Source organism: Mirounga angustirostris, unplaced genomic scaffold (genome assembly GCF_029215605.1).
Source record: "Mirounga angustirostris isolate CCGP_5_RB_7025 unplaced genomic scaffold, mMirAng1.0.hap1 SCAF_15, whole genome shotgun sequence".
NCBI lineage: Eukaryota > Metazoa > Chordata > Mammalia > Carnivora > Phocidae > Mirounga > Mirounga angustirostris.
Genome location: NW_026991723.1, coordinates 62,813,888 through 62,831,719, shown reverse-complemented (window position 1 = coordinate 62,831,719; position 17,832 = coordinate 62,813,888). Strand labels below are relative to the sequence as shown.

At 38.0% G+C, this 17,832-nt stretch overlaps 1 long non-coding RNA gene across 2 annotated transcripts in view; it reads left to right on the top strand.

Annotated features, from left to right (window-relative positions):
* The window catches only part of LOC135362668 (uncharacterized), a 46,625-nt gene that overhangs the window by 3,681 nt on the left and 25,112 nt on the right, over positions 1-17,832 (top strand). The window contains exon 2 of one of the 2 annotated variants that reach the window (XR_010407608.1): positions 12,194-12,312. The exons of the other annotated variant lie outside the window; for it this stretch is intronic. This is a non-coding gene — a long non-coding RNA (uncharacterized LOC135362668). The remainder of the gene's footprint in view (positions 1-12,193; positions 12,313-17,832) is intronic. 2 annotated transcript variants of the gene reach the window in all.

Genomic DNA, 17,832 nt, shown 5'->3' with positions numbered 1-17,832 from the left:
GACAAAGATTATTTAATAGTATAAGTGCTGATAATATTTTAAAATCTCATTAATTTTTTTTTTTCCATTAGTAAATAACAGGTTTGCAGTGTGGTTAAAAAGAGTTTATTTCTTAGTCATGTTTTCCCCAGTTGCTGGTAAACTCTGGAAGACCACAGTGATTTGGGGAAGAAAAGTTACTACTCCTGTGTGATCAATCAATTCAGGATATCATGTATACCTATAAATAAGATCTTCATTTTAGGTAGAAATGATAGATGAAGTTAATATTTCTTTCCAACTATAACCGCATAACTCTTTTTCTTATTACCCAACTCTGAAAAAAAAAATGATTTCCTCACATGTACTTCAGTTGCTTCAGCATATTCTCCGAGAGTGAGATGCTGTATTTCACAGAGAGCATTAGATTGCTTCTCAGAGGCCTGGGTCTGGCTTTGCTGCCATGAAGCTGCCCAACCTTGGGTAAGTTTATTAAGCTTTTTTGGGAGCCTTAATATTATGTATAAAATGACATTGCTGGGCTCACTATATGACCTTTCAGGATCTTTTAGGTTCTTTTTTTTTTTTTAATTTTTAAATTTAAAATTTTTTTTTTTAAGATTTTGTTTGTTTATTTGACAGGGAGAGAGAGCGAGAGAGGGAACACAAGCAGGGGAAGTGGGAGAGGGAGAAACAGGCTTCCCACCAAGCAGGGAGCCCAATGCGGGGCTCGATCCCAGGACCCTGAGATCATGACCTGATCCGAAGGCAGACGCTTAATGACTGAGCCACCCAGGCGCCCCTCTTTTAGGTTCTAAAGTTGAATGCATTTTTAGGCCAGTTAAGTATTGCGAATCATGAGCCAGCTGTGGTCTGGTCTCCTGTCACTACTTGATTGCTGTAGTCAGTAGGCTCAATAACTTTTTTTTTTTTTTAAAGATTTTATTTATTTATTTGACAGAGACAGAGACAGTGAGAGCAGGAACACAAGCAGTGGAAGTGGGAGAGGGAGAAGCAGGCTTCCCGCTGAGCAGGGAGCCCGATGTGGGACTCCATCCCAGGACTCTGGGATCATGACCTGAGCCGAAGGCAGCCACTTAACGACTGAGCCACCCAGGCGCCCCTCAATAACTTTTGTATATAATGTGTGTTCATAATAGTAATATAATTGATAATTAATTGTAGCCATTGAGTGGGATCTTGGTAGCCTGAGAGAGTTAATGTACTGCTAGCATCACAGCCTTCTCTTATCCATAAAGTAGAAACAAGCAGAAACCTGGATAGTCCAAAAGTCATTTTATATTTAGCTATGGAGTTTGTTTTTGTACATTCATTTGAATATGGATGAGTAGCAAATTGACTTCATACAAATTAATAAACTTTCATTGGAATGGATAGTGTTGTTTGTTTCAGTTCCTTTCTGATCTTCACTGCATGCTAGGCACAAACCATTTCTTCTTAGAAGTAGCAGCCAAGGAATAACTGTCCTTCTCACTTTTTTGTGGAGAATGATTGGTGTTGGTGGGGTTGTAAGTCTTTCTATCTCTTTGTAGAATGTAAGTAGATAGGGTGAAATATTAAGAAGGCTGGTCAAAAGGAAAGTACCAAGTAGGTATTAGGCTGAAAAAATATTAGCACATCAGGCAGAAAGAATACAATAAATTCTGTTTGCAAACTTGTTACATTTGCAGTTGGATATATCTTTATGGATAAATAAGAGCCGACTTTATAGGCTTTGAGAAATACCTGCATTTTAACACATTGCAGGTTTATGTATTATCTGAGGTTTGGAAAGTAAAAACATGGTTTGCCCATTAATTTAGAGCTATTTTTTAAATGCCTGTTCTACATATTTAGGTATCTGGTTTCCTGCTTAGATCATGTAATTAGTAACTGATTCTGATTTTTTTACCATAATATATTTTCCAGTATTTATTCCGCATGTTTATAGTTCACTACTGGAAAAATTCCTCCCTGACATCTGTTCTGAATTAGTTCCCTTTTCCAGTTACGTTTTCCTGTTTTATTGATTGTAGTGATGAGAATAGAAAGCTGTATTTAAAAAATTTATCCTATTGAAGTTTAGTAAAATTGAAACAAACGTCCTCAATATTTCTAATTTCTGAGATTGATTGTCTTATTTTATTTTTTAAAGATTTTATTGATTTATGAGAGAGAGAGAGAATGAGCAGTGGGGAGGGGCAGAGGGAGAGGGAGAAGCAGGCTCCCCGCTGAGCAGAGAGCCCAATGTGGGGCTCGATCCCAGGACCCCAAGATCACAACCTGAGCTGAAGGCAGACGCTTAACTGACTGAGCCACCCAGGTGCCCCGATTGTCTTATTTTAAATTCACATGTTAAGTCACTATTTTCACTCTTTTAAGACAATAGAATAAGTTGGATAAAAATTGAAATCCATTTACCACAGTTTCATAGCATTTTATAGCTGTCAATTGACTTTTTAGTGACTTTTTCATATTTCAGAAAATTTTTTAAGAGAAGCTTCTATTATCTCAAAATCTGTTAAAATATTTTTTTAAAAATTATCTCCGAGATACTTATTTTGGGGGAATGAATTTATTGAGCACTTAGAGCAGTTCTTGGCACAGAGTAGGTGCTCTGTAAACATTTGATGAATGAATGAAAGCAGTTTTCAGGAATTTTATTCAAAACATTCTGTCTTCTTTATCCTAACCACCTTGTGGCCTTACTAGCTTTTCTGAGAGAGTTTTCCCTGGAGTTTAGGCCTAAGAGAGCAGCAGAGGAGCCCTGCTGCCCATCGCTGTGCCACTGCCCCTGCCCTGCCCTGGCTCACCGTGGCAGCTAGTCGACAGAGACTTCCAGTTGCCCAGATTGAGGGCCGTACGCCCTGAGTTCTACCACTCTGTGACATGCGTTTGAACTAAGAACCAATTCGGTACCCTAAGAAATTGTACCACCTTTTGATGTCAGCTACCCCTAAGAATTAATCTCTGGCTTGCCTATTTTGATGTGTCTCTTTCACTGTGGTGATTTCACCAGATTGTGCTCTTCTCTCTTTTCTTCACCATCTCTGCCCTGGGCATAAGCAACCTGTTCATCAGTGAGTTCTTCACATCTAGTCATCAGGTTTCCAACTGTAACCCTCACTTTGCTTTTCAGTTCTGGATGCTGCTGTTTAAGGCCTCCCCACGTGCACAGTCACTTGTCTGCCATCTGTAGCACCCACAGACTGAGGGCCCCAAATGTAGAGTATTTCGTAGCTGTAACTTGAATTTTATCTACTAAACATTTACTATATTAAGCATTTTAAGTTTTAACTTTTGAAAAGGTAATGCATTCACTTGATTCAAACAACAAAATGTTTAGAAATGAAAATTTCCCTTCCACCCTGTTCCCTATCTATTCAACTCCCATCCTTCCAGAATTTTTAAATACATATTCAAGCCACTACAAATATAAATTCTGTTTTTCTCTTTTATATAAGTAGAAGCTTATATGTATTATTCTCCCTTTGTCACTTAACAGTGTATCTTGGAGTTCTTTCCATAACAGTGGGAAAATATCCCAGATATATTTCTTTTCTTTTCTTTTCTTTTTTTTTTTTGAGAGGGGGAAGGGCAGACAGAGAGGGGGGGAGGGAGAGAATCTTAAGCAGGCTCCACGCCCAGCACAGAGCCCGACGCAGGGCTCGGTCTCACGACCCTGAGATCATGACCTGAGCCAGAATCAAAAGTTGGATGCTTAGCTGACTGAGCCACCCAGGCACCCCCAGATATATTTCACTTTAATAATACATTTTGAAATCTGTTCCACATCATTGTGTGGATATAGCATCATTTTTTTTAATGAGTCCCATATTGATGGGCATTTGGGAAATTTTCAGTCTTCTGCTATTAGAAACAATACTGCAGTAAGTACTTTTATTACATAGATTATTTCATACTGGTATAAATGTATTTATAGGGTAAATTCTTAAAAGTGCAATTGCTGACCAAAGAGTATATCTCATTGTAGTTTAATAGGTACTACCAAATTGCCCTCTGTAGAGTTTGTACAGTATACACCTCCACCAGAAATATATGGGAGTGCCTTGTTACCCATATTCTTGCCCACAAAATGTATTATTGAGCTTTTGGATTTTTTCCAATCTGATAGGTGAAAAATGTTATCTTGGTGTAGTTTTAATTTCTATTTCTCTTATGATACTACACTTGATTTTAGCCAAAAGGCCGAGAAGCGATCTATTTCTCTTATGAATGAATTTGAATACATTTTCATATATTTAGTAGCCATTTGTATTTCCTTTTTGTGTGAAGTGTGTCTTTAATCCTTTGCCCTTCTTGGGCGGGGGTGGGGGGTTCGTTTAGAAACCACCTTGTAGCTGATGTGTATAATATTTGCACTTTGTAATATGAGTTGCAACATGCCTCCCCCATTATCTTTGTTTATGATGTTTTTGTTAAGTAGATTTTTTTCTGAAATGTAGTTGAATTTGTTAGTCTTTTATGACTTCTGGATTTTGGATCATAGTTAGAAAAGCCTGCCCCACTACAAGGTTATGAAAGAATTCTCTCACATTGTTTTCTACTGTTTTTGTGGTTTCTATTTTACACTTAAGTTTTTGCTCATTTTTCTTGGTGTATGGTGTGGTGGGTGGGTCCAACTTCATTTTTCTCCAGATGGCTACTCAGTTGCCCCAACAGCATTTGTGAATAGTCCATCTACATGTTGTTCTGCTTCTTACCAAAACTGAGACTGATTTATCTACCTTTTTTTCACACCTACTTTGTTGCGATTGAATATAAATACAGTTCTCTGTTATCCCTCCTATAGGATACCTTTTTTTTTCTTTTAATACCTGATGTCTTTCACCCTCCTGCCTCCCTGTTTACCTCAACACCAACAGCCTGGCAGCCAGTTAATATTTGAGTGAATACAGGCTGCTCAGAAAGCTCTCCAGGATTTTCCATTGAACAACAAGTGGCTAAAAAGAAATCCTAACTACAATCAGGTTCCTTTGAAGACTTCAAACTAGAGATGTCCTCTAGCTCTTTCTAGCCATATTGACCAGCTATTGTAGAAGCTGAAGTCCATTACCTAAGTCCTTCACTCCTAAGGCAATGCAATTGGGATTGCTTCTGTCTGTGCAAATTCTTATCATCTGTCATCTCTACTTTGTCTGACAGTATGGGATATTACCTTCCATAATTTGGAATGGGAACCATAATATGTCAAAACACTGGTTTGGATCCTCCTTCATGCAGTGGCTAGCTCCAGAACCTCATTTACTGGGAAAGTGATTGTGGAATGATTTGGGGGAACATTTGTCTTCAATTTGAACCCCAGGCAGATTAGGTTTTTTCATAGGGAACCTGGGGGAAAGCTTTAGCATTGTCTACTCTGGGGAGAGAATTCAAGCAGGTAGGTGAACTCAACTTGGTATCCTTACTAGCACTTACTAAGCTACTTGGGTTAGTTTTACAGCTCCTTGATAAAAGATTTCCTTCTACTTTTGAACCATTGCACTAGGTTATTTTCTTTTTTCATACTTGTCCAGGCCGTCTTGCTTGTTCTTTATTACTGAAGGGATCCTGTTTCTTATCTCTGCCTTTAGACTTTCCCCTGATGCTGGTAGTATGTTCTTTGTCCAATACCAGTTTGACTTAAAAGTTATTTTGACCCAAACCAATTTTGGCCAAATACAATTTAGGTGAAAGCAAACTGGCCAACTGGCAATTTGGGTCAAAAAATGATTTGACTTAAAAAAATATGCTAATTTACCAAATTTTTGAGTAGTGGTAATTTCAGAGTATTATGGGGGTGATTAAATATGTTTGATTCATTTTTTTAGGGATTTTTTTCCTAATTTTTCTTCTTTTATATTTCAAATTAATTTTCAGCTACAAGAATACTTTGTTGCTTGTGATATCAAAAAGTTAAAACAACCTTGCTTCCCAGCCATAGGAGAATAGTTGGACAAGCTTGATCTTAACTACAAGGCAGTTAGAGGTTAATTGGAACAACCAAAACATCAAACGATAAGATAAAAACATATTTCCTTTATTTTTTGCCCCCTCATTAAGAAGGCAGGGTATGTGCAGTACAGGACACTCAGAAAAATGTAGATAAGGAATAGAAGGACAAAAGAAAAAAGCCATAAGTTAATTCATCCCAGAACAACCACTGTTGCCCTTCCCTGTCTTTTTAGATGCATCTTACACACATAAACTCTGCATATTGTTTGCAATCTGTCATTATTTAAGGATCCTTCACTTATTGATTAGTCTACCTTTGCCCTGGATTAGGTTTTAGTTCTTTTCTGGTTTTTGTCTGGCAACTGTGGACTCGTCCATTTTAACTGGGAATAGATGGCCATTCTTTTTCCATCTGTCCCTCAATCCTGCCTAGGCCTACATCCAGACTGGGCCCCAGAAACTCTCTGCTTCCTTTAAGTGAGACAGTTTGTAAGTGAAGCCATTCTGCCAAGCCTTTCTATGGACTTACAAAAGGGGTCAGTTTTTAGAATTCCTGTGGAACTGATTATATATAAAGTAAATTTTGGAGTTCATGCCTGATGTATATTATGTGTGTATATATACATATACATATATGTGTGTGTGTGTGTACATATGTAAGTTACACGGGGAGAATGAAGAGAGGGGAGAAGGTAGATTGGATCCCTACTAAAATAAAAAAGGCATTGCAACAGAGAAATCCACCATCATTGGAGGAGAATTATTTAAAGAGATTTTCTCTAAATGGGGGTTGGCAGATACACTCAGGATATGCCCAAACCCAAGTCCATGGAAAATAAGATATCACTAATGAGTCATGTCACTGTTTTTCACTGGCTGCAAACTCAGCTTTGGATCTGTCTTGAAGTAGGGTTCTAGATAGCTGTCTCTACTGGAGTAGGTGTGGGACACAAACCTATTTACCATTCTTGTTCTAAAATGTTGCATTAAAAATTTAAAAAAATAGTGGATCAAACAGGAAAGTTTTAATAAAATGTTTTATATCTGATGAATAAGTTTTATGATGATAAATATGAGATGTGAGCAAGGAGTAATTATCTGAGTCTCAGGCAAAGCACATGCCTCATAGTTATGATCATGGAAGCAGCATAATTCAATTACAGTTTTGTTCTGGAGTGAAAACAATGTCACAGTAATATCATCATTATAAATTGCCCATGGTATGGTCATGGTGATTGACTCTTCAGCATTCATTCTACCCCAAATGATTAGTCTAAGCAATTATGGTTGATCCCATTTCCTTTGCAGTGAAGGGTTAGGAATGGCCTGTAACCTATTCTGGCCAATGAGATGTGAAAGGAAGTCTGGAGGAGGGCCAGAGTGCTTCTGGGAGAGAGTTTCTTGTCTAAAAAGAGGTAAAAGAAAGAGATGGTACCTCTTCTTCCTCTGATGATGTTATGTGTGAATATGTTGGCTAGAACTGCTCAGGCCGTCTTAGGACAATGAGAGAAACTAGCTTTGGATGAAGCTCATCTAGAAGGTGGCAGAATGAGAGAAGAAATCTGAGCCTTCGATGACCTTAACTGAATTGCTGATTGTACTGTACTGTACTTGGTCTGATCTACCTCTGAACTTCTAGTTCTGTGAGATAATACAGTTCCTTATTGTGTAAGCCAGCATGATCTGGGATTTTGTCACTTGCAGCCAGAAGCATTCTGAGTGGTATACCAGCAGTTTCACATCAGATGGATTTGGTTTTATTATGACAGATTTGCTTTTATCAGAGCTCTTCCCTCCCCTGTCTTCTGGCTTCATAAAATGCGTGCAGATTCTGAAAAGCCAGTGCTTGTCTCAGTCTTCTCTACAGGGCTCTGCCTCAGACCAGAGGTCTTCACAGAAAGCAGTAAAGAACTGGTCTATTTTCTCATCTCCTGTCTTACTCATGGCATAAACTAGCACCAGAAATGTCTAGGGGTTAGGGTACTTGAGTCTTCATTATGGCTTTACTATTTGGCAACTGTAATCTTGGGCAAGTCACTTGAAAACATTGAGTTTCTTCTTTGAAATTGGTTAATAATTGTCTTTTTTCCCCCATAGTATTATTGTGATTCAAATGAAATCATGTGAATATGGCAAATAAAAAAACCCTGTTTTTAAAAAATGAATACTCAGGCTTGGTTGGATTTTCTGATTATTTTCCAGTGAACTAATGTCGAAGTCTCTAGAATCAGCTCTGTGTAGCTTGTTATTAGCCCATCAAAAGGCAAGGAAGTGTGGTATTGGGCATAATAATACAAATAATTAGGGATTGAAGTTGATATTTTAGTGGCAACTTATAGCCCAAAATAAAATGAAGGGACCACACAATATGAAGGAGAAATAAAGGTCAGAATGTTTATCTTGAGGCTTATTTCTAGTTCAACCAGAAATTCTGGTGAGCCAAATTAGGGGGAAGAGAAACCAATAGAAGAAACACCCCCCTCTAGTGGCGAGGGGCCAGATTCTAACCTTTGGTTGCTAAGATGGGTGATTGGGGGAATGGATGGCTTTTTAGGATGTTTTTTAAGTTTCTTTCTTTTTTTTTTTTTTTTTTTTTTTGAAGTTTTATTATTAAGTAATCTCTGTACCCACCATGGGGCTCCAACTTACAGCCCTGAGATCGAGAGTCACATGCTCTACAGACTGAGCCAGCCGGGCACGATGTTTTTTAAGTTTCTTAAGAAGACTTTGAGGATCTAGAGTTAGAACTTTTAAGGAAGATATTCCTTGTCAGGGGAGTTAACACATTTCACAGAATATGTAGTATTTTGGCAGTTTCATGTGGAATTGATTAAAAAATGTGGAGGCTACAGTTGGAAGAGGCTTACAGTTTACTTTTTTGTAGGCCATTTAGAGATCATGAAAATTAGGAGACTGTTGTTACTAAATTTCTTCTTGATCTGAGATGATGCAGTAAGTACCTTTATAAATCCATTTGTAGGGGGATAAAGCCTATATTTAAATTTACGGATAATGCCATATGGTAATATTCACCTATATACACAAAATAATGGCTATGGATTTCCAAGGATAATTTTTTATTTGAAATTTTTTAGTGACCATCCTGAGAACTGGATGCTTAGCATGCATATTGGAGGTGATTTAATTGCTCCCTATGAAAAGGTAGTGAAGTTAGGTATATTAAAATAATGTAGTACTCACAATTTAGTGGCTTGGTAGGAACACCTAAAGCATTCTTGAAGGACATCTCATTTTAAGGATGTATGTTGTTGATGAAAATAATAGCAAGTGATTATTACATTTACAAATCTCGAAGTCCATTGAAGTTTTTATTGTTCAACTGGTTTTTAGGAAGAATTCTTTTACATTTACTTAAAGATCTCTGAAGGGGCAACATTTCAGACAATAAAATTTTTATGGTACTCTGGGTTAGATCTAAGGAAGATTTGAATGCCGTTCAACTCCAATATAGAATAGAATGATTAAGACACAAGAAAATAAATTCTGGTACAAGATTGCATTATCAAAGTACCATTTAAAAAAAAATTTTAATGTCAAACTTCCTTGCCCTGAAGGAAAGATATTTGCAGCTTGCCGTAGAACCAACCTCTCAATAATTTAGAATGTGTTTGAAGATGTTTTATGTAAAATAAAAATGGAAAAATTCCCTAGAAAATAGAAACTTATACATGGATAAAGTAAGATTATAGAGTTATGAAATTAACTTTTGTGCATAACATGTGGAACTAATATCCTTAGTTTATGGTTATACTTCATAAATATACTTCATTTTAGGAAAGAAGAACTAGGTCTGGCAGTAGATCAGGATCTACCTATTGGGGAAAACCAGAAATAGGAGGAAGAGGTTATTAATGGTTCACTCTTTGCTGAGAAAAATTCAGTATGGGATAATTAAGGTCAGCTAGAGAAAGAATTATGATTATGTTAAGTGAGTTCACAGATATTGTTGAAGGCAAATCAGCTAGAACTGATTTGTTAATATATATGGGGCAATAAACCAATTAGATGGTCTCTTTACTAAATTAGTATGACAGTGGTAGAAGGTATCTGGAGGGAAATAAAATACATGATAGGGTTAGTGGTAATTAGACCTTCATTAAATCCTAGCACTAAAGAGGTGTACCATGTATATTAGTGATAGCTTAATTCTATAAATAAAATTTGGTATTAAGAATTGATAGAATGTTGGCATTGTTAAAATTAGGCAAGTATTGATTTGCATAAAGGGTTGCAGCAAGTGGTTTTGAATGAAGAGCCTAGGCTCCAAACCTCATTTGGAATTCCAGATAAAGTATAATAATAATAATAACAATAATACATCTTTGCTTAGAATTTTACAGTATTCTGAGTGTTTTCACGGACATGATTTCATTTTAGTCTTGGGGGATAGTAGCACAGGTCTGATTATCCCATTTTTACTAATAAGGCAATGGAGGCTCCGGGAGCCTAAGGGACTTGCTAAGGAGCAAATAGGGACTAACTGCCAGGTATGGGACTTGAACCCAGGGTTCCTTACCAGAATGCCTCTGTTCACTCTGTCCTGGGGTAACCAATGATCACAGACTGAGGGGTATAAACAACCGAAATGTACTTTCCCACAGTCTGGGAGGCCAGAAGTCTGAAAGGTTCTGGCCTCCCAGCTTCTGCTGGCTGCTGGCATTCCTTGCCTGGTTGCCTCACTCCAAGCTCTGCCTCTGTGTTCTCATAGCTTCCTTCTTTTCTGCTCCGTGTCTTTTCCTCTTCTGTGTCCTTTCTCGGAAAAGGACTTTTATAAGGACTGACTTTAAGACTCCACTTGTCATTAGATTTAGGGCACACCTAGATAAGCCAGATACTTTCCTCATCTTAAGATCCTTAATTACACCTGCAAAGGCCCTTTATTTAAATAAGGTAATATTCACAGGTTCTAGGTAATAGGGCACGAGCATATCTTTTCAGTGGCCACCATTCAACCCACTACATTCATTATATGCAATTTAATTCTGTATCTTCCTTTTGGATTGAAGAAATAATCTTCCATCTGAAGATAGGTAGTGGACTAGGGAATTTTTAGCTAGCATTTAGAGAGGAACATTTAAAATATTTCTGGTTGGTGCTAAGTGCTTACTAAGTAGAATTGAACTAATTAATACAAGAGTTCCACCAAATTGTTATGCTAGCTTTTGCATTCACAGAGCTATAAGAAATGAGACAAATGAAGTTAAAGTAACATTCAACTATTCATGATTAACTATTGAAAGTTGATTTTTTGGGTGCCTGGGTGGCTCAGTCGTCAAGCATCTGCCTTTGGCTCAGGTCATGATCCCAGGGCCCTGGGATCGAGCCCCGCATCGGGCTCCCTGCTCGGCAGGTCCCACTCCCCCTGCTTATGTTCCTTCTTTTGCTGTGTCTCTTTCTGTCAAATAAAATCTTAAAAAAAAAAAGGTTGATTTTTTTGTTTTTGTTTCTTGTGTAATTGGGTAGAAGAGGTGTGTGTGTGTTTTACATTTTTTAAATGACCTTAGTCAGTATAATCAGTTTCTTATATCACATGGGCATTCGAATTTGGGTCATATAAATCAAGATTCATGTATGTAAACTCTCTGAGGGAAGGGACTTGATGTGTCTTATTCACAGTCAGATCCCCAGTATATTGCCTCACACATAACATAGATGTGCCCAAACAATTTGCTGAATGAATGAAATAACTTTTTTATGACACCCAAATCAGGTAGCCACAAATCCCATACTAGTTCACTTTTTGGAGGGTCCTGCGTGGCAGTAACAATAAGATCTATTCATTGTAGGAGAGTCTTCAATGACTTAAGAGATTCCACTGTGAGTCCATTTACTCTTGACAGAGCCTACAACTTTTTCATCTCTGATAATCTTTAGCTCCAGGCTAAAAAAAACCCGTCATCCTTGCCTTGCTCACATTAATAAAAATTAATGAATGAGATTCTTTCTGCCCATCAGTTCTCACTTGCATGAGCTCAGGTAACATTAGAGGCAGTAGAGTGGGGCTCATCCTGCAGCTTTTCAGATCATTAGTGCTAAACATTAAGCTCGGGGGAGGGTTCAGGCTCTTGCCTTCTCAAAAGTCTACATAGTTTTCACTCTCTGATACAGCTTTCAGTATTAACAGGTCAAAGTCCAGTGATTATAATTAACTACATGCTGGACTCCTCCATGTATTATCTCAACTACTGCTTCCAGCCAACCTTAGAAGTTAAGTACTGTCATCATCCTTGTTTTACAGAAGCACAAAGAAGTTAAGTAACTTAACCAGGTGCACACCAAGATTCGAAGCCAGGTAGTCTTACTTCAGAGCCTCTGTGCTTAGCTGTGTCCCAGTGCCAGCCTCATGCTCATTCGTTTGTAAGTAACCTGTTCTTTCTTTTTTGAAAGTTTATATTTTTTCTTTATTAAACTGGAGAAATTTTGCCAGGATATATCTAAGTGCCTTTTTTCATTTATCCTGCCTGGCATGCAGTCAGTGCTTTCGATCTAACAACTCAAGTCTCCTCCTGAGGGAAGTTTTCTTGCACTATGTTTTGATTATTGCTTTCTCCAATGTGGTCCCTCTTGAATTTCTTTTATTTGCAATTAGGCCTCCTAGACCTGCCCTCTAGTTCTCTTTTCTTTTCATTCAGGAATTCCATTTCTTTTATTTTTGATCTGGGTAGTGCGATACCTCATTCACTTGCATTTCTGGGTAACAGTTACTCTTTAATTCCTCAATTGAAATTTGAAATTATGAATCATTTAAAGAATTTCCCAGTGTATTATTTTTTTCTTGGTTATTCCTTTACATCCAACAGCACATAAAAATATCATAACCAAGGGGCTTCTGGGTGGCTCAGTCAGTTAAGTGTCTGCCTTCGGCTCAGGTCATGATCTCAGGGTCCGGGATTGAGTCCGCATCAGGCTCCCTGCTCAGCGGGGAGTCCGCTGCTCCCTCTGCCCTTCACCCTGCTCCTGCTCTCTCTCACTCTCTCTCTCTCTCAAATGAATAAAATCTTTTAAAAAAATATCATAACCAAGTAAACACTGTTTCTTTCAGATATATAAGGCTGTTTCAACATTAGGAAATACTAATTTAATGTATCGCCTTATTAGATCAAAGGAAATAAATTTTAGGATTATTTCCACAGATATTACAGTGGTATTTGATAAATTCATTTGTGATAAAACAAAGAAATAAAAACAGTTCTTGGTAATCCAAGAGATGATACGTTCCTAATAGCCATTGTCATACTTAACATTGAAATACTTAAGGAATATTTTCTAAATGTGTCCTTTGAACTGTGGATCTGGGTTTTTTTTAAGTTTTATTTCATTGATGTATATGTATATATTTTACCAATACCATGTTGTCTTAATTGCTTAGTTTTTTGTTTTTGTTTTTAGAGTGCACATGCACCAGCATGAGGGTAGGGAGGGGCAGAGGGAGAGAGAGAGAGAATTTTTTTTTAAAAAGATTTTATTTATTCATGAGAGACCTAGACAGAGAGAGAGAGAGAGAGAGGCAGAGGGAGAAGCAGGCTCCCAAGGAGCAGGGAGCCTAATGTAGGACTTGGTCCCAGGACTCTGGGATCATGACCTGAGCCGAAGGCAGACGCTTAACCATCTGAGCCACCCAGGCACCTGAGAGAGAGAGAATCTAACCAGGCTCCACGCCTAGCATGGAACCCGATGCGGGCTCAATCTCATGACCCTGACATCATGACCTGAGCCAAAATCGAGAGTCAGACACTTAACCGACTGAGCCACCCAGGTGCCCCACAATTGCTTGGTTTTATATTAAGTACAGAAATCAGGTAATGTGAATCCTCCTTCCTAATTTCTCTTTCTCAGACTTGTTCTACCCATTCTAGGCCATCTACTTTTCCATATAAAGTTTAGAATCAGTCTGCTAAATTCTACCAAAAACTATGCTGGAATTATTTTTGAGACTGCAATGAATATAGAGTTAAGTTTGGAGAAGACTTGACATTCTAACAATATTGAGTCTTCCAACCCAAGAACATGTTATATAGTGCCATTTTTTACTTATCTCTTTAAAGTTTTGTATTTTTTTAAGCATACATATTTTCCATGTATTTTGTTAGCTCTTTCTCATTTTTTGTTGCTATTTTAAATGATACTTTTTTAATTAAGTTTTTAATTTTAATTCCAGTATAGTTAACATACACTCATATTAGTTTCAGGTGTAAAATACAGCGATTCGATGCTTCCATAAAATACCCAGTGCTCATCACAAAAAGTGTTCTCCTTACTCCCCATAACCTATTTCACCCATCCCACCACCAACCTCCCCTCTGTAACCATCAGTTTGTTTTCTGTAGTTAAGAGTTTGTTTCTTGGTTTGTCTCACTCTCTCTCTTTTTCCTTTGCTTATTTTGTTTCTTAAATTCCACATATGAGTGAGATCATATGGTATTTGTCTTTCTCTGACTGACTTATTTCGCTTAGCATTATACTCTCTAGCTCTATCCATGCTGTTGCAAATGGCAAGATTTCATTCTTTTTAAAATATTTATTTATTTATTTGAGAGAGAGAGAGAGAGAGAGAGAGAGCATGCACACGCGTGGGCAGAGAGAGGAACAGAGAATCTCAAGCAGACTCCATGCCACCGAGCGTGGGGCTGGATGTGGGGCTCGACCCCACAATCCATGAGATCATGACTTGAGCTGAAACCAAGAGCTGGACACTTAACTGACTGAGTCACTCAGGCACACCCCACACCACATCTTCCTTATGCATTCACCAGTTGATGGGCACTTGAGCTGCTTCCGTAATTTGGCTATTGTAAATAATGTTGCTATAAAAATAGAGGTGCATGTATCCCTTTGAATTTTTTTTTTTTATTTTTCCGGTAAATACCCAGTAATGCAATTACTGGGTCATAGAGTAGTTCTATTTTTAACTTTTTGAGGAACCTCCATACTGTTTTCCACAGTGGCTGCCCCAGTTTGCATTCCTACCAACAGTGAATTGGTCCATATCCTCACCAACACCTTTTGTTTCTTGTGGTTTTGATTTTAGTCATTCTGACAGGTGTGAGGTGATACCTCATTGTGGTTTTGAGTTGTATTTATTTCCCTGATGATCAGTGATGTTGAGCATCTTTTCATGTGTCTGTTGGCCATCTGGATGTCTTCTTTGGAGAAACGTATGTTTGTGTCTTCTGTTTTGTTTTTTTTTTTTTTTTAAAGATTTTATTTATTTATTTGACAGAGAGAGACACAGCGAGAGAGGGAACACAAGCAGGGGGAGTGGGAGAGGGAGAAGCAGGCTTCCCGCTGACCAGGGAGCCTGATGCGGGGCTCGATCCCAGGACCCTGGGATCATGACCTGAGCTGAAGGCAGACGCTTAACGACTGAGCCACCCAGGTGCCCCTGCCTGTTTTTTAATTGGATTGTTTTTTGGGTGTTGAGGTGTGTAAGTTCTTTATATATTTTGGATATTAACTGTTTATTGGATATATCATCTGCAAATATCTTCTTGCATTCCAGCAGGTTGCCTTTTAGTTTTGTTGATTGCTGTGCAGAAGCTTTTTATTTTGATGTAGTCCCAATAGTTTATTTTTGCTTTTATTTCCCTTGTCTCAGGAAACATATCTAGAAAAATGTTGCTAGGGATGATGTCAGAGGAATTACTACCTGTGCTCTTCTAGGATTTTTTTTTTTAAAAGCAGGCTCCATGCTCAGTGTGGAGCCCAACATGGGGCTTGAACTCACAACCTTGACATCAAGACCTGAGCTGAGATCAAGAGTCAGACATTTAACTGACTGAGCCACCCAGGCACCCCGCTTCTAGGATTTTTATGATTTCAGGTCTCACATTTAGCTCTTTAATCCATTTTGAGTTTATTTTTGTGTATGGTGTAAGAAAAGTGGTCTGGTTTCTTTCTTTTGCATATAGCTGTCCAGTTTTCCCAGCACCATTTCTTGAAGACTGTCTTTCCCCCATTGTCTATTCTTTCCTGCTTTATCAAAGATTAATTGACCATATAATTATGGGTTTATATTTGGGTTTTCCATTCTGTTCTATTAATCTGTGTGTCTAGTATCATACTGTTTGGTTACTCCAGCTTTTTAATATTTCTTGAAGTCTGGAACTTCAAGAAACCTCCAGTTTTGTTTTTCTTTTTCAGGATTGCTTTGGCTATTTGGGATCTTTTGTGGTTCCATACAAATTTTAGGATTGTTTGTTTTAGTTCTGTGAAAAATGCTATTGATATTTAGATAGGGATTGCATTAAACCTGTAGATTGCTTTGGTAGTCTAGACATTTTTAACAATACTTGTTCTTCCAGTCCATGAGCCTGGAATGTCTTTCCATTTGTTTGTGTTGTCTTCAGTTTCTTTCATCAGTGTTTTAGAGTTTTCAGAGTACAGGTCTTTCACCTCCTTTGTTAAGTTTATTCTAATTTTACTGGTTTTGGTGTAATTGTAAATGGGATTATTTTCTTAATTTCTCTTTCTCTTTCTGCTTCATTATTAGTGTCTAGGGATCTAGGATTTTATTTTATTTTTTTAAGATTTTTATTTATTTATTTGACAGAGAGAGAGAGACAGCGAGAGAGGGAACATAAGCACGGGGAGTGGGAGAGGGAGAAGCAGGCCTCCTGCAGAGCAGGGAGCCCGATGCGGGGCTCCATCCCAGGACCCTTGAATCATGACCTGAGCCGAAGGCAGACGCTTAACAACTGAGCCACCCAGGTGCCCCGGGATCTAGGATTTTAAAGATTTTATTTATTTATTTGAGAGACGTGGTGGGAAGGACCGAGGGAGAGAGAAAATTTCAAGCAGACTTCATACCCAACGCAGAGCTTGATGTGGGACTCGATCTCATGACCCTGAGATCATGACCTGAACCAAAATCAAAAGTCGGATGCTTAACTGACTGAGCCACTCAGGTGCTCCGGGATCTGAGATTTTACATAAAAAAAAGGATATCTTGGTATATTTGTTACAATAAAGCAAGATGTTTTAAGAAACACTGATATTTCAACAGCTTAATACAATAGGAACTTATTTCTCCCTCATGTAATAGTCCCATGTGGATGTTTCTGGTTGATAGGCACTTTTTCGCTGTATGGATTCAGGGACTCAGGTTCCTTGCATCGTGTGGCTCTACCATTTCTAGGGCCTTGAAATCTTCTCTTTCCAGCTGGCAGAAAAGCAAAGATATGGTGGAGGATGCACACTCTCTTCTCAATTACTTTAGCCTTGACATGATGCCTGTCATTTGTGTTCATATTCTCACATTCCATTGGCCAGATAGGTGATCTCACCTGTTTCTAAGGTGTGTTTGTATTGGGGGTGGGGGAGCATGGGAGAGTGGGAGATAGTTTTTGCCTGGGCAGCCACAAGTAAGGGAAGGGGATAGGCATTCTCATTTGTAATTGGCAGGAGGACCACCTGAATGGAGGACACTGTGGTAGTATTTTTCAAATTCTAAAATATACATATCCTTTGAGCTTAAACTCTACTTCTAGCAATTTTTCCTGTAGATATATTTACAAATTTGTACATATTTACATTTTAAGGATACCTCTAGCAGTATTGTAATAGTGAAATATTAGAAATATTCTCAATGTCCATCAAAGGGGACTGGATGGATGCAAGTTATTATATTTTCACACAATGGAACACTTTGTAGCTACCAAGAGGAATAAGGCAGTGATATGTGTATTGCCTGGGGAGAGAAAAATGAGGTACAAAATTTTGTGTGCATAACTACCACTTACTTAAAACAAAATATTTACACGTAAGCAAAATATTTGTGGAAGGATCACAAGAAACTGATAACAATGGTTGGTTCTGGTTAAAACTAAAAGGTAATGGCAGAATGGGATGGGAGAGAGCTTTTACTGTATACTCTTTTAT